Source organism: Lepidochelys kempii, chromosome 3 (assembly GCF_965140285.1).
Source record: "Lepidochelys kempii isolate rLepKem1 chromosome 3, rLepKem1.hap1, whole genome shotgun sequence".
NCBI classification, from domain to species: domain Eukaryota; kingdom Metazoa; phylum Chordata; order Testudines; family Cheloniidae; genus Lepidochelys; species Lepidochelys kempii.
In genome coordinates, this window is record NC_136382.1 from 164686272 (window position 1) to 164710366 (window position 24095).

A 24095-nucleotide genomic window follows, 5' to 3' on the forward strand; every position below is an offset into this window, starting at 1 on the left:
TACCAAAGGTCATGGTGGATTCTCCATCACTGACGATTTTAAAATCAAGATTGGATATTTTATTAAAAGATGTGCTTGAGGAATTATTTTGGGGAAGCTCTATTTAGGAGGTCAGACTAGATGATCACAATGGTCCCTACTAGCCTTGGAATATATGAATTTTCATGGCCTCCTCCTGATTATAAAGTTATGCTCAATCAGGGAACAGAAACAATTCCATGTGACTTATGTGACCAAGCACAACAAATCAACACAGCCTGAATGGCCTGGTTTCAGGTTCAATTACATTAAAAGAATAAAACCAGCAACTCCTCAAAAAATTGTCTAAAAAATATAAGAAAGTCTCCATTCTGAAAGTGCAAAAAAAGGAGGGGGGGCTACATTTCTCAAGAAAATCACTCATTTGTCTTTTTCATTTCTATACAGTATTTATTTGTGTGATTGTTAGCAAGCACTGCACCTGTGCCTTAGAGTGGTTTCAGGTGTTTATGATTTCTCCTTACGTGCCACCTTCTATTTTGTCATGGTGAGGCTATGTCGGTCCCAAGGTCTAAACTCTGTCCTTGGACATGGTGCAATGAGAGTGGTATTTAGCCTCATATGTCTTCAGAAATGTGAAGGGAGGAGCCCAGTATCATACATGGGTACCTAAGGAGGGTAGCATAGCTTGCCTTTTGGATTCTCAGATACGCACTTGGGTATATAAATGTCCACATTTGTGATTCAGGGGTGGTTTCAAAGTTCAAATGTGGAATCTGGAATCTTACAGTGTCCACCCTTGGAAAATTCATTATGAGCTAGTGTTTTCTTTTTGCCATCATGCCTTGTGTTGAATCATGTAGCTCCTGACAGGGAAAAAAGGACTTTGAAATTTTGCTTTCCATTTATTCCTATTCTGTTATTTTGGGCCCCAGTTCTGGAGAGCATTTAAGCACATGCTAAATCCATCCCTATTCAGGACAGTACTTATGCATGTGCTGAGCTTTAAGACCATTGATTTAATGTTAATCATATGCTTACATGTAGTCCCAGACAGAGATGCTTTTGTGAATCAAGGTCTTGGTTGGGAGAGGGATTGGGACATGAGGGATTTGACTGTACTGCCCAGCCTATCTTATATATGTTGAGGGAGCTGTGGAATAATTGCTGCTGGGCCCTATATTGTTACTCAGTAAAGTCCATAGCAGGGTGTCCTTTAATTCACTAAAGGGGGAAAGAAACAGCCCACAGTAAAACAGGGACGGTGCTTTCACTCCATGGTGTCTGCATTAATACAGCATTCTAGCAGCAGCTGTCTTTTTTTTTTTTTTTTAAACAGCTTTATTTCCCCCTCCTGTAGAGTAAGCTGACCAGATTTGCAGTTTATAAAACTGGGACAGCCTAGCAGGGGACAGGGCTGTCCATGAACCATCTTCAGGGGATAATAATATCAGTAATAGAATGACTGCCATGACAATTGCCTGGAAAGGTGAATTGCAGTGTATGTGCAGTAAACATTTTTTTTCTTTTGAGAGAGAGAGAAAACAAGTGAACTTCTGAGTTCAGTGCAGGTTTTCATTAGAACCAGGGCAACCCACTTGCTAAAAAGTTGAACTCTGGTCAACTCTGCTCTTGTAAACTCTTGACCTCGATGTTATTTAGAGAGAGAAAGGGCTAAGAGATTTGGCTTAAATAAATAAATAGAGGTATCAAGGAATCTTCCAAGCTCTCCTGGCTCTGATTTTCAGTTAGAAGTAAAATAGTATTAATAACAAAAAATAAATCACAATATTATGAGCAGCGTGTTTCTGTATGCACTAAACATCCCAGGCATCCAAGTGTGGATCCTCTGATTTTGTTCTGTGTCTTCTGGTCCAACAGAACTCCAGTTTGTTGACTTTGAAGGCATGCTGTAAGGCCTCTCTATTTTCTCAGGCTTGTCCTGAAGCAGTGGATTAGTGGGGGTGCGGTGCGTTGAGGGAAAACAGTGGAATTGGGGTCAATGCAGCCACTGGTGAATGGTGGTGGTTTTTAAGTTTTACATCAATTTATACAGGCACCTACACTTTAACGTGGAATAATTTTATACACATTTTAAACTAACTTATAATAAATAAAAACGTAACACGAAACTATCTGTTTCTGTTATGTTGGAGTGTTAAGGACAAAGAACAGTAAATACCCGAGAATCAAATAGACATGCGTTTGAACAATGGCTGTATTTAGGAATCTGTTAAGTCAATGAAGTAATATTTGCTTGCTGCTCATACAGCAACATACCCACAAGTACAGAGATCTGCTTTCTAGTCCACTGATGCTCATTTGTTCCATATGGTTGACATCATTCCAAGGAGGGCTCTTTAAAAATAAATAAATACATAAATATATTCCCGTCACCGGCCATATATAGAAAGAAGTTTCTGTGAAAGCTGGTCAGGATATATGTCTCAAGTTCTCATGCCCTCCTTAAGCCTGGGTCCAATTTTCCCTATTGTAGACGCAATTATGCTTCTTCCTCATATTTTGGATATATACAGTATCCTCCTGTAGCCACCCAAAGGTTGAAACCTGCTCTGGCAGAAACCCCTCCTCCACCCTCCCTGAAACAAAACCTTCTGAAAATGTCTCCTCTTTCTACAGTGCTTGCTGGAAGTCCATAGGTCTCTTCTGAGATCATTGGGTCTGTCAATCTTGTTTAACTATTTAAATACCCAGATGCTGGTAAAAGATTTGTTCAGCTGTTTAAGAACTTGGCAAATGACATGAGCAAGCAGGCACATTTAATTAACAATTTTTTAATCCTTAAACTCTGAAAAGGACAAGAAATGAGAAAGATGGAAACAGATTTACTTTTTGTTTGTTTGAGCTGGAGCAAAAGAAGTTTAAAGGAATCAAAGGATATTTATAACCTTTTAAAATTAGGAGCATACATTTAGCAGACCTAATTTCCCCCCTCCTTTAATTTCTAGAGAAAAGGTAGGTTGATAAAAGCAGGAAGCAGATTGTTTGTTAAAAGCCTCTGAGAGCCTGAAAGTGATACACATCCCTCCATTTCTCTGCCTTCAGTTCTAAACAATTCAGCGACAAAGATTAATAGACTTTGTATGCACATGTGATTACGTATCCACACATATCTGTGTGTGTGCATATGTATCTGGATATGTACGTGTGCCTGTCGAATGTTGTTTTTAAATCATTCCTTTTAACTCCTAGATTTCAGCGTTTGACCCCCCTACTTCAAAAGCGAGAGATTAAGCGGGCCCCATTATTTTGACATCAAATGCAAGCCCTATTCTGTTGCTAGGATACAGAATGTGGGACTATAATATTGCCTCCTTGCAAGGTTATATTGCCTAAGTGTGAGTAGCAGGCCATATTATAAATCTAAGTAAGTTAAGACAAGAGATAATGATTGCTGCTTTTATCATATACTAATTAAAAGGGAGGGTGGGAAGTCTATACAACAGTTACACCATGCACAACCTTTTTATTCCAAAGATCTTCTGGTATGGGAAGCACGATTAATGCACAATTTAATACAAGTCAGTATGAGCCAGGTTCTGCTTTCCATTTCTGCCTGTGTAGATCTGGAGTAACTCTACTGAAACCAATAGTTATTTCTGCTTTATACCAGTTTAACTGACATCAGAATCTATCCCTATATGTTCTAGTACTTTTATTGCAAGTAGGATGGAGTCTGTGCTAATTCTGACTCTTTTTCAATAATGATAATTGAAAGATGTTTATTGGCTGTGTATTGGGCTTTTAACATCTGCAGCCTCAATACAATGTGAATAGAAATGTCTTCTTAACCATTGCCCACAGAGCAGATGAGCCATGAACCTGGTATATTGTGGATAGATGGGGTTTTAGTCTCTTTTTGTACAATTACATTGACATTGTAGTGGCTCAGAAGCTGTATTTTAGTAGGCCAAAGCCAGTGCCTGATTCATTGCCATTACTCAAAAAAAGGGGATTACTCAGGATTTATTTATTGGTGAAAATCTGTGTCTCTTTTCATTAGAATTGTCAAAATTGAGAAATATCACTTCCACCCCGATCCAGCTCGATCTCATAGAGTAATATCCTGTACCCTACTGTGGAACCATTTACTCAACCCCTGTGCAGAAGGGAGAACCATTACCTGCGTAGGCCACAGAAGGGGCAGAATGTAAGCAGGGAATAGACATGCTTGCCTTCATTAAAGGCTGTGGAAGAGCATGCTAACTGCAGCTTGGGAAGGGTAGTTTAAAAACAAACTCTTCAGCTGCTGTGCAGCAGCATTAGTGTTCTCCTGTGCCGAGGTTTTTCTTTTATAGGTAGGGGTCAGATGACCATAGCTCAACCAATGTCTAAGGAGATATTTGACGCCAAGAACTACTGATTAGTTAAGAGAGCAATTCTGGAGAGCTGATTTAGGTTTCATCTCTGTGTTTCAGCAGGTTGGATTTTGTCTGGCAATTATTGAGGACACAACATATATGGCTACATGGTGTTTTACCATATATAGTTCTGAGCATCCAACAGCAGTAATATGAGTCTCAGCTCAGTGTTTAAGATGGAGCCTGAGGTTTGTACTCTGATTTTACTTTCTGTATTCTATATTTTAGGATTGGTTTATTTTACTCTAATAATTAAATACATACTTTGTACCTATGTAGCCCCCTCCATATGAATCTCAAATATATTGTCACAATACGTCTTTCACAGTAGTTAGGATTATTATCCTTGTTTTACAGATGAAAACACATTTTTTCCAGAGTCCACTAATTTGGTTGTCTCCATGTTGGAGTGCTGCAATTTTGGATGCACCCTCCCCAACTCTGATTGAAATGGACATGTGCATGAAACAGCAGAAGCAGCGAAAATGGACTGTCTTCAAATTTTGGCCAAAATTACTTCTCCAAGGTCAGACAGGAAAGCAGTAGCAAAGCCAGGAATAGAAGCTGTGGCTCCCAGCCCTCTTCCTTAACCAGAAAACAGTATATGATGCGTGATATCCATGTGACAAATTGCATAGTCATGTGATTAATTGCATTACTCATGTACCTTTTATGACCTCTTGTTACTAATCCATCTGCCCTGGGGTGCATTCTAACATTCCACAGCTCTGAATAGTCATTAAAAATTCCTTCTTTTCTTCCAAATGCCCACAAAATTACACAGGTCTGAGGTGCAGACTGATAATATTCAGTTCTGCATAAGTGACAGGTTTAAGGCCGAATATCTCTCAACACATGAAGGCAAGAAATTGGAGACTTATACCAACAAATGGGAAGGTTTCCCATGATTTGTTTGCTTCTAACCTTAGAAGATTACAAGATATTGGACTTTAAAGATGTCACATGTTTATACAATGGTGTGATCGCTGGTTCTGGAACAATTTCTGTAGCGGGAGTGCTGAGAGCCATTGAACCAAACTGTAAACCCTGTATATGATGGAACCCACTTCAAACCTGGGGGGTGCAGCAGCACCTCCAGCATCCATAGTTCCAGCACCTATGGGTGTGATGTGGTAGAAAGGTTTTATTTTGACTTTTTTGGTAAGTTCTGTATAACTCACTGAGTACTGCATAATTCACTCATGACTTCACCACTTATGTATGATGCCTCTATCCAAATTCATGCCACTAAACCTATATCCTCCACCACACAATCGTGTCTGTGTCTATAATATCATATCCCTATATCACTATATAAAATATGTATATATCATACTGTGTGTATGATTTCATAAACTCCCAAAATAAATATTTTTCTTATATGTATTCTCATGGAGCACGTGGCAGTGGGTTGTACAGGTTAAACCAGGAGACAAACAGTCAGGATATTTGGGGCCCTAAAAAAGTACCGCTAACCAAGATAGCACTTAGGTCCCTTTGAAATCAACGTGACTTAAGCATGTGCTTAAAGTTAAGCATAAATGTAAGTATATGCATAAGTGCTTTTTTCAGCTGGGGCCCTGTTGAAGTAAATGGAAAGTATTCAGAGTCTGCAGAGTGATAGTTGGGTTTCAGGAGCCTACTGCTAGCTCTGCCACTAACTTATTGTGGCCTTGGACAAGTCACTTAACCTTTCTCTGACCCAGTTTACACATCTGTAAAATGGATGTAAAAACACCTACCTCTTAGAGCTCTTCTGAGAATTTATTAATGTTGAAGTACTTTGAGACCCTTGGATGAAAGGCACTTAAAATGTAAGGTATTATAATTATGTGTATCTGTAATAATAATACAAACCTATAAATCCAAGTATAATATGAGCACAGTTAATCAAAAACAATATAATGGGTTTCATGGTGCAAACCTGGGCATATGCCTGTCAAACTGAATCCAAAGCTACAGGACATAGGGAGGGGAAAAGAGCTCTTAAAACAAGAGAGTTTTACTCTAAAGTCACAACTCAGGTGTACTTAATTTTCAGCAAACCCTGTGACCCCCTCAATACGTCCCATTGTCTCTGGAGGATTGTGAGAAATAAACTTGTTACAGCACTATTTTTCTCTTTCTCCCTCAGGCATTTTATATTGTTTCAGAAAAACATGAACTGGGATTTTTTAATGTTTATTTTTAAATATGAAACTATATGGACAATATTATTGGTGCATTTCTTGAAATGTGTCCAGAATTCAAACCTGGAGGCTATAGAAGTGCTGGAGTGAAATTGGCCCTAGACAGTTAATAAATTCTGAGCAGAGATGCATAAATCAGCAAAGGGTATCTTTCAAACTTTTTTTTTTTCCAAAGGGTGGGCATGGGGGAGGGAAATGTCTTCGGAGAATTGTTTTCTATCAGTTCAGAAAATAGAGAAAAGAATCCAGCAATACCCAGTGCTGGTTAGCAGATTGTCATTTTTGGGTTTGATGTTCCTGGGTTTAATTGTCTTTCATGTGAACAATGGCAGGAGCTCTCTAGTGTGCCATGCGAGCATGATAAAAGGGGGCCGTTCTTGCATAGCAATGCCTTTTTTTTATTATTAGCGTAAAAAATTAGCAAGCTGGAAGTCGTTAGAAGGAGTTCCACTGGCATTAATTGTAATGCAGCCTGAATTTGTTTGCAGACCAGTGCGGCAAGACAATAGCAGCAGGGGGAAAAAGCCATATTAATAGCCTTTTACTTATTGTATCATTTTAGCGAGCCTTAATAAGGTGTCTGCTGTCAACTGGAATTTATTAAAAAAAAAAGACATGGTAATTGATGTATTGCAGTAAGTATGGATGTGGGCTCAACTTGATTAATGTATGAGTTGGCTTTTTAAGGCATTTTAAAAAGGCTTCTTAACTGGGTCTTAAGAGACTGGCACAAGCCCAGTGTAAACTACCTCATTGCAGTTGGAAAACAGCCTGACAGCTGCTGATGTCTCCTGGGCTTTGCTTTTTTTTTTTTTTTTTCTGATCAGAGAAAACAGAGAAAGTAATATAGTCCTCGTCAATAATTGCAGTGCTTAAAAATCTTATAAAGGGATTTCTATTCTTCCCTCCGGAGATAACTTTTCAAAGGTTAAATTAGTTTTACTCGTGTGTGCTTCAAATATTTCAGGTCCCAATAAGGATCACGTTTTGTTTTAAATAAAATGCTAGTTTGTGAGGTGCATGAGATTAACACCTTGCTGAATATCTACCGTTTCTAATATGAGTTGGACATTACATCACATCCAAGTTTGTCTCACTGTATTCCCCAAAACAATCTACTGCACATTGATCATTGTTACATTCATGTTGCCAGTTTGTTTCACAGAAGGGCATTCATTTTTTTCTCTCTTGAATTTGTCAACTCCTGTTTTGAGACCTTAGCTACTGAGAGAGTCTCAGCATTTAGAGCTCAAAATAATCTAGAAAGACAAAAGCTGGGATTTTCATAGGGGCCTATGCGAGTTAGGTACCCAACTCACATTCAATTTCAGTGTGAATAGAGTGCCTAACTTCTTTAGTCTCTTTAGAAAATCACAGTCTAAAATATCCTACCTGACTGGATATCCATGGGTGCCACTGAAATACTGAAGGACAATCTAATAAGACTCTTCTGATTCCTAGTATGTGTGAACTAGGCATTCTGTTACATGAACAAGCTACCAGGAAATAAGAGTGGTACGAGTAAAAATGTTTCTTTAAGTATGCTGTGGACTTCCTGTTTTCCTCACCTGAATTCCTCACCTATTGTGCCCTAAGTCAAACAACTGATATGTGGTATGCTGTGCTGATGGGATCGGCAGCAACATATGTATGTCTATGTATATCTTGTACACTGGTGTTTCTGCTTGTAACTGCAGCTAGCCAGTGGACAAGCAGAGAAATATGTTGAGAGGAATCATACAGAATAATAGTTCAATTACTTTGAATAAATGTGTCCACCACCTTATGGTCTCCCGGGGTCACCATGATCTTGAGGTGTAAGTTAAAGGGGCAGGCGTTTAATTTTATTTAAAAATTTCCATATTTGTCATCTAAAATAAAGAACATCTCTGTACCGACTGGACTAATCAAGTTCCTGTCTGCTCTGTAACAATACCATCAGCAGTGCTGAAAATGTCATCTGAGTGTATACCAAAGTCAAGTACAGAAATGCAGGCTTCTAATTTCCCACAATAGCATGTGGTCCTTCCTGGTATCTTTAGATCTTGCCCAAGGGAAGTATTCTTCCACCGCTATAGATGCAAACTTAATTTGCCTGTATAGGCTTCATCAGTCTCAGGTCTTGGGAAAAGCCACCATCTATTTATACACTCTGCAGAATTTGGAAATGCAGCTGCAGTTGCTGTTTCAGGTTGTGTGCCAGTGTGGCTGTTCTCTGTTCCCAGTATCTTTTGAACTTCCTGGTGTCACCTGCAGACGTTCTGTGTCCTGAGATGCACCTACCCATCTTCTTAGCCTATGTGCAACATACCTCAAGTGGCACATGACCAGGATTCATCACCAAATTTGGTCCACTGGTTGGATTATTAGCTTCCCCAGCAGGGGCCAGGTACTGATGGTGAGCATGACGTGAACGCTGATCCATGCCCCCCTGCATCTGCCCTTAAGGATAAGGACTAAGAAATGGAGCCTCATAGCATCACATCCTGGAGTACTTTGTTTTTAATAAGGGTTTGTTTTTGTTTTTTGTTTTTTTTTGTTTGGGATGGAAGTATGTGCCAGACAGGCCAATCAGAGCTACTTCTGGAGTCTGTGGGCAGCCTAAAAGTTAACTGTTGCACCAAATTGGCTTAAATTGATATCTCCCAATAATATCAAATAGTTTTCCTAGTTTCTTCGTAGGGTTTCAGTTACCAAATACTCAGTAGCAGAAGGTTTAGACTCACATTATTTTAGCTGCTTCCCTAGATAGTCATTGTACTATTAACTGAACTGGTCACCTAGTTCCAAGGAGTGTGATTTGTAACCTTTGTTTACATAAGGTATCATATTGGTAAAGTTTTTAGTAGGGGCGTGATTTGCTGTGAACTTTCTTTTTGAGTTTGTCATCATTTCATCTAATACCATTTGTCTTTTCCCAGCAGTTCATTTCATAATAGCCTTTTCTTCCTCAATCACAGAAAAGAAACCTGAATTAGTCTGCAGGCCTATGAAATTGTGTTAGTTGCATCTGCTGCTTTTCATCACTGCTAGTCTTGCGCAGTCTCTTAGAACCCAGACTCTGTTTCCAAGGTATTTTCCCAGTGGATCCAGTATTCCCTTGTGACTAGCATTTAAACATAGGTGTCTCTGAAGTTTTTACTCTTCCTTCCTCTAATTACATCTGTGTGGCAGGTGGTGCAAATGGCCCAGCATACATCTGTGTGATCCTGTGCATAAAAAGATGCTATACCAAAGGCTACTTCCTTTTCCCTAACTCATATTTCTCAGAATTCTTTTCAAAATCCAATTTCACCAATATTATTTCCTTCTTCTTCATGTATCTTCTTAATTTCTAGATACAGACTCGAATTAAAAGCTCTGGGTCTGAACACTCATAAAGATTAGGGGTGTTTGAAATCCAGACATAGATTCAGGTCCAAATTTTGAAAATGGCCCCATCTTTATAATGAATGTAACTGAAACCCTGGATTTGAGCAACCCTAAAATGTTAGGTATTCACAACCCAGGTTTGAATATTGTGGCTTGATCCCATCTCTGTATATTATCCAACTTATCTGTATATTCTTTTTCACTGGATTTGTAAGCCTTTGCTTTCTCTTTCCCTTCCTCAGTCTGATCTATTACCAGGTACTCAATACTTTCACCTATAAGTGGGTCTGGTTGGAATTAGAGGGAGCCAGCCCACATCTGCAAGTGGTAGCACCTGCACATTCTTTTCTATACACAGTAAACTGCACAGCATGCAAGAATGGGAGGGAGATTGGTGACTGTGACCATTAGTTTGAGGTTTGCCATGTGCGTAGAATATTCAGTTCTTATGCAACCAGAAATTCTCAGAATTCTCAAGGCCTGTATTAACTGGATTAAGCTTCCTGTCAAAATTCTAGTCACTCCCTCACTTGGGGTTCTGAAGATCTCCATTCTGTTCCTGGCATTGCCATAGACTTTGTCTGGGACTTTCTGCAAACAAGGTGCATAAGTGATCTTACTCTCTCCAAGACTCAGTTTCCCCATTTGTATTTGGGGCTAATAATATTTATCTAGGTATTAACAGGGCTGTTGTGACGCTAACTAAATGAATTAATGTAAGTAAATAACATGGATATTGCTGGAAGGAAACAGCCACATAATATTTTGCACTTACTAATTAATAGAACTGTTCAGTAGTTTTGATCAGAAGTGAAACAGAACTGGAGTCTTACAGTACCATGTTTCTTACAAAGTGAAAGGCATTGTTACTCGCTTTTAGCAAGCCTGAATCTGCAGCAACGAGTTTTTATAGCTAATACTGCGGCTCCTTCGGCGTTGGGTGTGAAACAGGCTGAATTCACAAGTGTGATGCTGGCAAAGTGGTTTCATATGTTTTTGTGGGAGAACTGGTTTGTATGAGCTCACAGACATGGGGTGGGGGGGTTATCAAAAGGTATGCATGTGAATAAGCCCAGTTTTTTTGTGGTCAGATCTCATTACCAACCCTTTAGCAAGGTCCTCTCACTGAAACTGGAAGAGGAGCTAGGCCGAACTGTGGTGCCAGAGCAGAATTCTGATCTCAAATCCCGCCTTCTAAAGCCAGACTATAGTTACTACAAAAGTGAAATTACAGAAGACTCCGCCAGAAATACACAGACTCGGCATCTCCGCTGATGCATCAGTACAAATAATTCTGATCAGAGGGAAATTTACCTTTCCGAAAGTGGACTAAACTAATGTGAGCCAGAACATACAGCTAGCTGTGTGACCTTGGCTCACATTGGATATGTCTACCCAGGTTTTTTTTCCGTCTCATTTGATTGATTGACTACAAAGGTTTGGGGTTTACCCTACGAATCAGTCCAGGCTAAACTACAACCATCTGAGGAGTGTCCAGACTGGTCTTTGAAAAAAGGTGTTGAGTAATATCTTACTACTCAAGGTGTCCCATGATTGGGCTATTAGTACTAGTTAGCATGAGTCCCGGTGACCCACATTTAGGCAGTTTCTGATAAATGGAGGGATTAAAAAGGCATGTCAAGCATTTTTACCCAAAAAGATTTTTAATTGAGAAATGTTTCCAAAAATGAAACTTTGTAAAAAAAAAAAAAAAATTTCAACATTATTGAAGTTTTCTATTTTGGGGTGAAATCTTCCATGCTGTTTTTTTACCAAAAAGTTGCCAAAATTATAAAAATTATTGAAATTTTTCATTAATTGAAAACTGCGTCATCATACAAAATCTAAGTTTTTTGGTAAAGAAAATCATGTTAAAATGTTTGATTAAAATTTTAGTAAAAATGACCTCACACAACTTGAAAAATGGGCCTATTTAAAAATGTATCAAATGGAAACAACTTAAATGTCTCATAATATTGTTGTCTTAAATCAACACCTATTTTTGTGCAGTTCTGGTAATAACACACTAAGCCACTATTTACAGGATGCAATCAAACACAGGTGCTTGAAGAATGTATTTCTTCCTGACTTTGTCAGCTCTAAATCATATCCATATTGCCTGAGAAACCAAGTGAGAATGCTTCTGCTGAGTAGGGTTTGTGACCCGGCTGATCGTATGGGATAGACTCAGCCAGTCCTGGACACAAGAAATATATCATGTGACTCCTTGTGGCTCAGGGCACAATGGTGTGGGGAGGCTAGGTGGCCTAGCTGGGCCAAAATTGAATGGTGTTGTGATCCCATGCTCCAGATCGCAAAACCACTAACTCAAATTTGGCTTGGCCGCCCTACCTTAGGTCAGAGGGGCAGCTGGGCCAAATTTGAGTGGCGCTGCAACCCTGTGCACCTGCTTGGACTCCCAACCTTTGCAGTCCTGGTGCCCATGGGGACTGGGCACCTCCAGCCCCCCAGAGAGAAGCAGAGCAGGGGGCACAAGAAATTCCCAGTGCCCAGGAGGGTGGAAGGATTGGATCTGGGTTTTTGGTGCTTCTTGGGGAAGCCGGGATGCAAAAGGAGGCAGAGGTTGGGATTCCCAGAACTGCCTGTCCCCTGGTGGGCATAGTACTCTTCAGCCTGACCACTTCTCCAGGTAAGAGCTTAGGTCTGGGTGTGAGGGAGGGAGACCATGGGGGTTGGGTGAAGGGGAAGAGCTTGGAGCTGGGTGCAGGGCAGTGTGAGAAAAAGAGCATGGGGCTGAATGTGGGGCATCAGAAGGAGTGTGTGAGTGGTGCTTGGTGCAGGGAGGAGAGTGCGGATCTGGATGCAGAGGCAGTGGGGGTAGCGTGGGGCTGAGTATAGGGGGAATGTGGGGCTGGGTGCAGGAGGGGAGGGGCGGGAAAGCTTTGAATCCCCTAGGAAAATTTTGCTTGTACCCCTGATATGTCAAAGTATAACCCAAACTACTGCCAGGTTATAGATATCTATTTGAAGAAGAAAATCTTTCAAAATATTCCTTTGGACAACTGTGAACATGGACACTGTCTGAGTGAACCGCTGCAGGTACGAGGCTGCATTTTGAATAGGAATTGAGGATGACTTCTGTTTCTTTTATAATTAGAGACACACGTTTTGCACATTTCTGGTTTAGCACATGCATTTGCGTATTTTAGAATGGGCCTGTACCAAATCTCTGATTCTACCATTTGTGGCTCAGCACCAGCGCTGGAAAATGTGTGTATTACCTGGCACACGCAGGCAAAAATCCCTGCTTATGTCTTGGAACTGAACATTAAAATACCTGAATTCATGGATGTAATACTGCCTTTGTATGTAGCGGTGAAATGTCACAGTTACATTTATATGCTCAGAAAGGTTAGAAGGTAAAGCTAAATGCACCCCACAACATTTTTATTTACCCAGGACATCAAACTGAAATGTTTTTAGACATGTTAATGAGGAGTCCTTGCTCCCCGTTAAGAAATGTCGTGAACTTAGTGCTGTACAAGATGCCATTTTGTGCAGCTGCAACGAAGTTCCACATCCTATTTTTAACCCTTGTCATGATCTGAGATTACGGTAGGTACAGTCGCGATAGCTTTCCGGCTTATATCTATCAACTTTAACTTTAAGAAATCATGTTGTAGCCTTCTGACGGGGATACAATAGACTTTTTATTCATGCTGTGGGTATTTCTCGGTACTTCAGAGACATGGGTTTTTTTTTCTCTTATTAACCTGTTTTCAAAATAATCTTCCCATATCAAAGCATGTTTAAAAACAGATTGTTTTTGATAGCAGTAACTAAAATGCAGTAAGAAGAAGCCTTTTGATCTGTTGCAAATAAACTCTTTTGCAGATAAATATGTAACAAGTGTATTTTTGTTCATTGCTATCAAATTTAATAATAACCAGTGGAATTGAGTTCAACAAAAATGGTTTCATATCAGTCTTTGAATACATACTTTTAAATATTAAAAGATAATGATTTGTATGGCATTGTTATATAATGCATTTCTTGTCTTCTCTTGTGTGCATGTGACGAATTCCAGTCGATAAGCCCAGGACTCTGGAGTCAGTTGTCTGGCTAGTTATTAAGATTAAGATAAGTACTAAGAACAGAAAGATACAGTGCATTGTACTACCCTTATGGGACTGGGCCACCTAGGATTCCAAGTGTAAACAATGAATTAGTTCTCCCTGGCTCTTTTCAAACCTGAGGTGTACACTGTAAATATTGGTGAAATCTGATGGAAAGAGTGAGCAGAGATTATTGTTGTTTTACCTACTAAAAATAAGAGACAACTTAACTCTTCCCCCTCCCCCGCCCCCGCTCCCTAGATTCTGAACTCATTTAAATGTGCCTATAAAATACTAACCTAATTCTGGGACTTGTTTATAGGAAAGGTCATTATTTTTCATGCAATAAGCTGTAAGAAAAACACCAACACTTGGGAGTGCATCACCATTAGAAACTTCATGCTGAATAAAATAGCAACATATTTGCATTCAGTACAATGAAGTGCAGTGAACACTTTAAAAACCTAAGGGTCTGATCCAAAGCCCACTGAAGACTGCAGGAAGTCTCCCAGTGTCTTTAACGGGCTTTGGATCAGTTCCTAAATGAGAGTTTTGTAAAATATACTGTTTCTGGCATTTTGAAGCTCTTATTGTTAATACCTTCAAAAGTAGAGTCTTTAGGGCATCACACTGTCTTTTCTAAAGGAAGAGTGGGGGCGGGGGAATCCCATGCCTTTTATTATTCCTTGCTAATGAAACGTTACCAAAGTACACAAAACAGAGGCAAATATTTTCTGAAGTGCAAGCAGTGATTCATAGTAAATATAGTAAATATGAGCATTGTCACAAATTGGTAGGCAACATTTTCAGGACTGCAAAGTTTAACTGTCTATAAGATCACTGGAGGAGTGATAGAAAGGGGTAATTTAGCAAGCCTATCGCAGCAGCATGCTGTGCGATGTAGAGCACTGGGTAGCAATTAATTTTTGTTAATGAATTTAAAACTAGATGTATGGAAATGGTTATATAAAATGTATACACTGCTAAACAGCTAACTAGTCCTTGGGGTTGGCGCTTTAATTATCTGTATGTAAATCATTTCAACCAGAGCAATCTAATGAGTCAAAAACTGCTAGGAAATTTGGATCTGGATTTGTAAGGTCTATAAGACACTTCCCCCCCCCCCCCCCGCCTCCTCCCCATCCTGATGCCCTACTTCACTAAAAAGCCTTTACAGATAAGCAGTTACTAACCTTTAATTAAACATCTCCTATGAAAAGGATAGTTTATGAAGAGAAAATAGGATTTAGTAATGCTTTCTAAAGTAGTATCACTAAATTCTAAGGATGCCCACTGTAGGAAATGTATGCTAAGGAATATTGAAAACTATCCAGCTGCTACAGAGGTTATACTTAGATGACTCATAAAGGTCTCTCCCAACCCTAGTATTTCTAATTTGATGGGAGAGAAAACATTTATTTTCATCCTTTAGAAAAGGAATGAGACAACTATGCAAACTTCTTTTTCTTGCAAGTCTGAATGTGTCTCTTAGAATCTGAATGTGTCTCATTCATATTGCAGTTAAAATCATTGGGCTTCCTGAACTCCCTTACGCATGGACTAAGATTTCCTCTTAACTGGGAATAAAGATAAAAAGCTATTGTGTATATATGTTTCTGTTTACAGTTATCTTAAGCAAAATTAAATTAAACCAGAAGTTATGATGGAATCACAATTTATAATTGATCACTAATACAATACAGGTTTCAGAGTAACAGCTGTGTTAGTCTGTGTTCGCAAAAAGAAAAGCATGAGCTTTCATGAGCTGTAGCTCACGAAAGCTCATGCTCAAATAAATTGGTTAGTCTCTAAGGTGCCACAAGTACTCCTTTTCTTAATACAATACAGTATCTGATGGCCTTTGATACCATCAGACTTTGTATTTATGTGCTGTATCTGGACATTCTAATTATAAACAGTGGCCTTTGGAGTGCTTATAATACCACACTGCTTCTCCTCCCATCTCTTTTTTTTTAACATGGGGTCTTTATAACATGATTACATACCTCACAGTTACCTACTAGAGGGAAAGCTCTACTTGGTTATTGATGTTGATATATGCCGTATAAGCGGGCAAAGAAATGGTCCAGATTCCTAATGATTAGCACTTATTATAAAACTCATATTCTAGAAGATGGGAACATGCATCTGTTGTACCCTACACATTGTAACTTAACATAGTCAGACGCACGTTTAAAAGTCCAAACATAAACCTTGGGAACAATATCCTAAAATAGTTAGATTTTAATTGTTCCAAATGGGGAGGGGGATGGAAGCAGGTGTGTGTGTGAGTTCAGCCTCTGTGCAGACAGCTCTGTGCTGTATATTCGGTGAATGCACTGGAACCAGCTGCTTGTTTTAAAAAGCTCCTTACCTCAAACTCCTTATGGTCTGAAATATCCAGATAGTTAGCGTTCTTTCCAGTTTGATATGATTGAGACCTTTACTTGAACTGACCTCAGAAGGAATAGCAGACTAATTGAGGCAGCCCTAGTTCTAGCTCTCTAGAGGTGTAAAACACAGCACATGGTATCTGGTGCATGCATAAAGAGGTTTACATAGTGGAGGGGGGAACCGGAGAGGGAAGAGGGTTTTTTCCCCCCCTCTCTTTTTCCCTCAGTACTATTTTTTTTTTCTTTCAGGAAAAATAATTTCAGTTTCATCTTAATATCTCTGCATAGTAAGATAATAAGCACAAAAGTAAAATGCACCCAAACAATGGGGAAGGTAAAATTAGGACAGTACTCAGGTGCCTCAGGGCTGTAATTAAAGCACTCTGGATAAAAGGAGATATTGTGCCTCAGATTTATGTTCTGAGGAGGGGGAAAAAAGCGGAAAGTGAAATACAGCAAAAGAAACTCTTAATTCCAGTGTATTTCAACTCACCCATCAGAAGAAATGGCATTAATTCAGGTACCCAATTACTGTAATGTGGTTCAGAGCACCTCAATAGGTGTTTCAATCTCAAGCCAGGACTAACATTTGTAATCCTTTAAATGCACTTAAGAAATTGATGTTACAGCCCCACAATCTGTTAGGGGCCTTGCTTCCTGGCTGATTGCAAAGTATCCCACCATTAATTGGATCATCAGAATGTGATCCGCGTCCTGGTCCTCGGATTATGTAAGACTGACTTTGCTCTGACGCGTTGAACCAGAGGCTTCTTTTGCTGGATATTTTGACCCTTAATGTAGATAAGTGGTATTTTTCATCAATCTTAGCTTGCATTAAAAAAGGGAAATGTCAATTCAATGTGGGGCGTTTAACTTAATTCAACATCTTTTAATTTAATACCTTGGAAAAGTTAGTCTGTCTCCGACCTACCTCATACTTCGGCTGATGGAATATTTTGTAAGACGCTATTGGAGATACATTGTCTCACTCCTCAAATAAAATCAAGTTCCCAAAGTCTTCACTCTTTGTCTCTTTATGAAAAAGGGGTAAAGGGGGACAACTTGTTTTACTGCCTGCAGTTGTAATGGAGTTCCTTCAGTCCCTGCAGACAGTAACCCCTTTAGCTCCTGTCTTTGCCTGAGAGAAAAGAAAATCTACATTTTTTTTTCCAGTCTTCACTCTGCTGTTTCCATCTTGGACTGTATATTTCCTTCAGGATTGTGTGTGTCGGGGTGCTGCTTCCTCTTCTCACACCTCTTTGATGAATGCAGTTTTAATAAAACTCCTCACTTTGATTAATTTACTGAATATATTTAGTAAATGTTGGTGCCCAAGTAACAACAGTGGATTTGGACATCCTCTATTTGGACCAGATCCAAAGCCCATTGAAGCTAATGAAAAGACTTACACTGATTTTCAGTGCACTTTGGATCAGGCCTTTTATCCTGAGAGTTGGTACAAGACAGGCAGTGGCAGTGTATCCTTTCCTGTACTGCCTCACCAATATGCCTCCACTCTGACCTGGAGGGATCATTTGTAAATATGTGATTTCTCTGAATATTCTGCTGGGTTCAATCTTGGATGTCAAGACCACCAGTCCTCTTCCCAGTCCTCCCCCCCGCCAGAGGTTGAAAGCATTTTTCCCACTTGCGTGGACGTAGTCAACTGAGTCCAAAGTCCATTGCAGCAAAGGTTGTTAGATACCCAGTAGAAGTAGCAGGGTGCCCTGAGTGCTTTGCCACAATGAACACTGAGTACATTTGACCCTGATAACACCATTGGGACAACCATTTTTAAAACAAGTTTGTGGGGTGCTGCCATGTTTGACACTTAATGGTGACTGTTTTTTTCAAAAGTAGACAGAGATTAAGGGTAAGGGGTTCATTCAGTATCCATGCCTTATCAGTCCTTGGCATCTTTCCTGGGGCTGCCAGCAAGGTTGCTCACTAGTCCCAGTTGTGGTGGTAATTTCGGTGAGGTAGACAGATGTTCTGAGGAACTCTCTCCAGAAGAGTGGTCCAGAAGAGTTCTATAGGGTGCATTTTTGCTGTTTCCATGGCAGAGGAGAAGTAGGTTCTTTTTACCTCCATTATGGCAGCATTATCTGTGTCTGAGTCTGTCAGTATCAGACCTCCTTTTCTGCCACTGAGGTTTGAATTTCATTCCTTCCTGCTTTTTTTCTGTCTGCTTTTTGGCCTCTAGGTTGGGCAGAGTCTTCTGTAAGTAAATTTTTTTGGAATTTGGCAAGGTCCAAGAGTTTTCTGGCCAGACTATGGAGGTGGCTTTTTCCTCTCTTGCAGTAGAGAGATTTCCACCTGGTGGAGGAAGTGGGTTGGCCAGCTGAGGAGAATGGTTCTTGCATTTCTTAAGTTTACGTTCAGTCCAATGAATAAGGTAGGTGGTACAGAGATTACCTGTGAGAAATCTAAGATGGAGAGTTTAGATAGCTTCAACAATCATTCAGATGATGCCTCTGATAAGATAGGAGGCTTGGGGCTATCTACAAGAGTTTTGTGTGGGTTTATCGTATGTTAGACAGTGTTACTGTGAGCTGGGAAACCTTAGTGTCTGAGGTTTGATAGTGTTAATGCCCAGGTTAGTCAGCTCTCTGGACATGCAGATTTGGTGAATGCAATCAAAGAATTTTGATCTGAGTGTGTGTTTTCTGCATTTAACCCCAGAAAGAAATAGAATGCCTGTGTTACATCAGATATGTACTTCTGGTTTGTGGTAAGTGGTGGGGAGCAGGGGAAACAGGGAATGAGATAAGCCAACCCCAGGCCTGCTTCATCAGCCAGCCAGGTTTCTGGGATCCAGACCAGGTGACTTCTTGATAATAAGATCATAGATCTTTAAGGATTTATTTATCATACATCTTGCTCTGGTCAACATGAGGCTGAGGTCCTCCTGTTTGCTTTGAAGCCAATAAAGCTGTGGCTTCAACTTTACACCAGGACTGAATTCGGCCCAGTTCCTCCAGATCTAGAACATCTCTCTCAAAACCAGCTCAAGAGCAAGAAACAAAACATTGCCCTTATAGCAGTGCAGTGATCGGGCCAGTTAAATAGCTAATATATCTGTGGTATGACAATAAAGGAGAAGCTAAACCTTTAATATTTGTAACACTTGTATAGAAGCAGCATTTACCAGCAGGTTTTGCACTAGAATAAGAAGCTTTTGAGTATTATTCCACTGTATGGAGGTGAAAGGAAACGTTTTGTAGCTTGTGGCAATGCCTTCCTGGACAACTGATTTTACACACAGCCAGTGTACCTCAGGGTGGTCTGTGGCATGGGGTTGCACTGTAAGTGTGTCACTTACAATCTGTTTAATTGGAGTCTTGGGTGACATTTCCCTTCTGCTGCATCTCCAGATAGAAAGCTGATTTACGTTTTTTGCTTTAAGTACACTACAAGGTTGGAAAGTAAAGTTGAGTTTGTGATGAAGTAGATATATTGGCTTCCCATGCTTTTGAAGACAAATGGAATCTCATCCATCGCTGCTATACCAGTATGCTGGTACTCCATTTCAGACTGCTTTGGGTTAGGATTTCAGTTTGCCCTTCCTTCCTAATGGGGTCCCTTGGTGGTGAATGCCATCCACACACAGGATGGATGAAATGCCCTAAGGACCTGAATCAGGCTTGCCTTTTAAGCAGTGCCTTGCTGAACTGTGAACTGGGGTTTCCTTGAACTGCTGTGTGAGGATATGAATTCAACTTTGAGACAAAAAGAGAGCAAAAATATTGTATACAGAAGCATATGTCCATTAATGGCACATGGTGTTCTGTGGCAGTCTGAATATGTATCGAAAATGATTTCCTTGTGGAGTCTTCAGTATCTCTTTGAATCTTGTTTTCCTTTGTTCTAACTCCCCCTGGGACAGGTAGAGAAAAATGGATGGTGCATCTGCTCCGGCCACTGTCAGACAGAAGCTTGCAGCAGAATTAATTCCGTCCTCTCTAAAGATCAGCAAGTTACCTCATTGTCAGGAAATGGCCTCTTCAGTCTAAAGAAACCATCACAACTCATTCTCATTGTATGCTACAACACCTTTTTCTAATGCATGCATCTCTCTTACACCAAAAACATTCCCACTTACCTTTTAAGTTTAAGGTCAGAGTGGTTTCTTTACTCTATAAGCCTGGGTGTTCCAGGACATACTATGTGTATCAAAAAGCTTTCAGATTAGAGGCCCAACATTTCATATCTTTTTCTTTTCTTCCGAAGAGCAAGCTCTGCCTTCCCCTTCATGTTGGAGGAAAGGTTAAGACATGATTGCATGATGAAGCCAGGCCTGCCACGCTGTGTCCATCTTGTTAGATCAGATTCTCACCTGGCTTGCCATACTGTGTAGAGGAGACATGTTTGTGGCTGTCCAGTGCAGACAGCTGAGTGCTTCCATCCTGTTAGATCCCTTTTCAGATGGATTTAGTGGCAGTTTTTACACTGAGGACACACAGTTTTGTGCAGTAGGAATCTTGCTCGAATTCTTATGCCCATGTTTTTACATAACTTGGCTCTCTGCGGAATAATTTGCAAGACAATGCTGAATGAGGAATGCAGCCATCCCAAACGCCTGGCCTCCAATGGGTGCAAAATCACAGGCACAATTATTAGTGCCTGCAGTTGCACCCAGTTTGAGCTCTCCTTCTGTGGTTTGCTGGATGCTGTGCTCAAAAACGTAGGCCTATAATGTTTATATATTAGAGTTAATATTGTATGTTTTCGTTCTTTCTCTGAGTGGTGGCACATACATATGTGGGGTCAGATGTGTGTGAAGCTGAGCAAGTATGTTTGAAATGGCTGAGTTTGGCTTCAGTGTTAAGTCCAGCTGTTGCTTTAAACACTTTGTACTGTGCAGTGATTTATGCCGTACCAGTCTCATAGAAGCAGGCTGATGTGAATCATGAATGAACTACTTTTGAAAGATGAAAAGGAGGTGAGTATTCCCTTTCTCCCTCCCTTGTCTTCCCTCATCCTACCCTTTGCTCCCCTCCCATCCAGTGCAAGTAAGCACATTCCTGTTTGATGCAGAGGAACCAGCTAGATACTGGTTAATCTGCTTCTTGTGTCTGGTTTTATTACTTCTTTTATGTGTCATCTCTCACACTGTCTCCTTGTCACCTCCCTTACCATTTGAAACCCATATATGTTAAAATAGTCTTGAATGGATCAGTAAATGTGTGTCATAGAATGGGACCAAACAAATATGTTCACCCAAGATCTGGGAAGTGGTAGGAGCTGACCTTTTACACTTTTTCTGCTTTTCAGGTCATTAAGCCCTGAGCCACCCTAAATCTACTGTTCCTATAAAAGGCTGCATTTTAAAAGGCTTTAGGAGGCTTGCTGACCTTGCAACCTACTTTGTAAGGAGTCTGCACCCACAGCTATTAAACAAAATTAATTTCAGCACTTTTAAATTGTTAATCTTGCAAAAGACAACTCGCTTGCTCTCCAGTGATCCCATAGGTCATCATTCTGTGTGCTGTAAACCATCACCGGGGTTTGTGGCTCTGAACATCATCAGTCTGCTTGTGGTTTTCCAAATGCCTTTCCAAATTAATTCCCTTGCTCTCCACTTTCCCTCCCACCCAGCTCTTTGAGATCTGGGAACTTGGTGAGCTATGTGGATTTAGTGGGCATTCAAAAATAGCCCACAACATCTTATTTTCAATTTAAGGCTACTGTATCCTAAATCAGTGCTTCTGACTCCTCACCTTATGGTAATGAACGTTGGGCAGCAGGACATTAATTCAGGTAGGAAATGACAGCTTTAGTATTCTGAGTGTTCGGTTTTCTATCGAAAGGGTTACATCTCTTGTAAGTTAAGTATCTCTTTACCCATGGGGCAAATGTTTTATCATGTATCAATTTATTTTGTATCCCTTTTAAGTGCATTTTGTCTGCCTGGCTGTAGAACTTGGAAATGTTACCTTTTCCCTCCTTGTGATGATTCGTGCGTGTGTGTGTGTGTGTGTTATCTGGGATTATCATTCTCGGTTGTCCCTGCTCCTTCCGCATCTTTTGTCTCTGCCACTCAAACCAATTTCAGCTATCCGCCAGCTTTCATTTGGGATAATAGCCTCTCTTTTTACTGTTGTCTTGTCATGTTTGATTCGGCAGCACAAGGGTTTTAAATTAGCCAAAATGTTTGCATGCTGGGCTTACTCTGCTGCCACTACCAGTTGTAGATCTACTGAACCACTTGATGCTGAAATTGATGGTTGCTCGGAAAGAATAAGAAATTGTTGGTGACTACCGGGAAGATTCATTCACGCCGAGCCCCTTTTAAACAACATAGAGGGAGGGAGAGAGAGATTTCCTTCATTTTCCTGCCACCTGGCTGGTGGTTGTATTGTGCTTGTGCCAGGTTCCTGCTGAGTGATTACAGTCTTGCTAGGCTAGGTAGTTCCTGTGATTTCAGAAATAAAAACAGAAACCCCCCCTCAAAAGATGTGTAGTTAAATTCAATGACTTACAGCTGCTGGATATTAACTCACTGGTGAGAAAACACTTTAATTTCTTTATTATTTTATTCCCTCCATATTGAATTTTACTTGTCGGAAGTTTTAACCAACAGAAAGCTACCTTCCTTGGCTGCTGGAATTTGTGGTGCTAAACCACCAAATGGGAATTGAGCAGTTTTTTGAATATTTTTCCAATCAAAAGGAATTGGTCATTAATGTGATTTAGTGAGCTCTGGAATCCCCATGCAAAACCTACCAGTGATCCCCAACGTTTATTATTATTGGTGTCGGTATTGAAAGAGATTTGTGATCAGAATTAACAGGTGACCATCCTACCTGAGAAAGTAGGTATGGCTGTCTCATGCATAACTTCAAAGTAATCAGAAAAATTTTGACAGATAGTGCTAAAAAACAGATTATACTATAATCAGTGAGGCCACAGCATTAAATGAGAAGTGCCTGGAATATCACTAGTGATGCAATTGTATTATATAATCTAGTACATTTACATCTACAAAGGTAGATAAGCCTCCCCCTGCACAAGTCCATTGAATGGCTGTGGTTTGATGTACATCTTCTTTGAAAGATGATACATCTTGGCATTATTTTGGAGTTTTATAGCCCTATCTATCTGGACCTGGAATTGCCCCTATTGGTAACTGGTACTACAGGTCACAAAATGAGGATAATAGATCAGCAAGTGTCCTGTGTACAATATCTCTTCATGGTATACAAATCTGTATGAGGCATAGGAGGCTCTGTTATGTGACCCATGTCTGTATCAAACCTTACTGAGGGAAATTTGGTAATAGGAACATAGGATTTGCTGCAGTGGATCAGTTCTGGCATCCTCCATTTTGGTAATGGCTAGTACCTGGTGCTTTGGAGGAAGATGAATAAACCTGGTCACGTCCCTAGCCAGTTATGCAGTGGATTCCACAAGGAATATTGTACGTGGAACTGTGGGGGGCAGGGAAAAGTGCAAAGAATAGTAAAAATGTGACAGAATTATGTCATGTGATATCAGACACACACATAGGCACTGATTTACTCAGATCCCGGGGGGTGCTTGACCCCCGCTCCACCCCAGGCCCTGCCCCCACTCCATCACTTCTTCCAACCCCCACCCACGCCCTGCCTCTTCCCATCCCTGTTCCGCCCCAGCCCCACCCCCACCCTGCCTCTTCCTGACCACTCCCCACCTCTTCCTGCCCTGGCTCCTTCCCCCTGGTGC

At 40.4% G+C, this 24095-nt stretch overlaps 1 protein-coding gene across 10 annotated transcripts in view; it reads left to right on the forward strand.

Annotated features, from left to right (window-relative positions):
• ESRRG (estrogen related receptor gamma) overlaps positions 1–24095 on the forward strand; it is a 486222-nt gene that overhangs the window by 169823 nt on the left and 292304 nt on the right. The window contains exon 3 of one of the 10 annotated variants that reach the window (XM_078852268.1): positions 4419–4549. The exons of the other annotated variants lie outside the window; for them this stretch is intronic. The gene's annotated coding sequence lies outside the window, so the exon portion shown is untranslated. The remainder of the gene's footprint in view (positions 1–4418; positions 4550–24095) is intronic. 10 annotated transcript variants of the gene reach the window in all.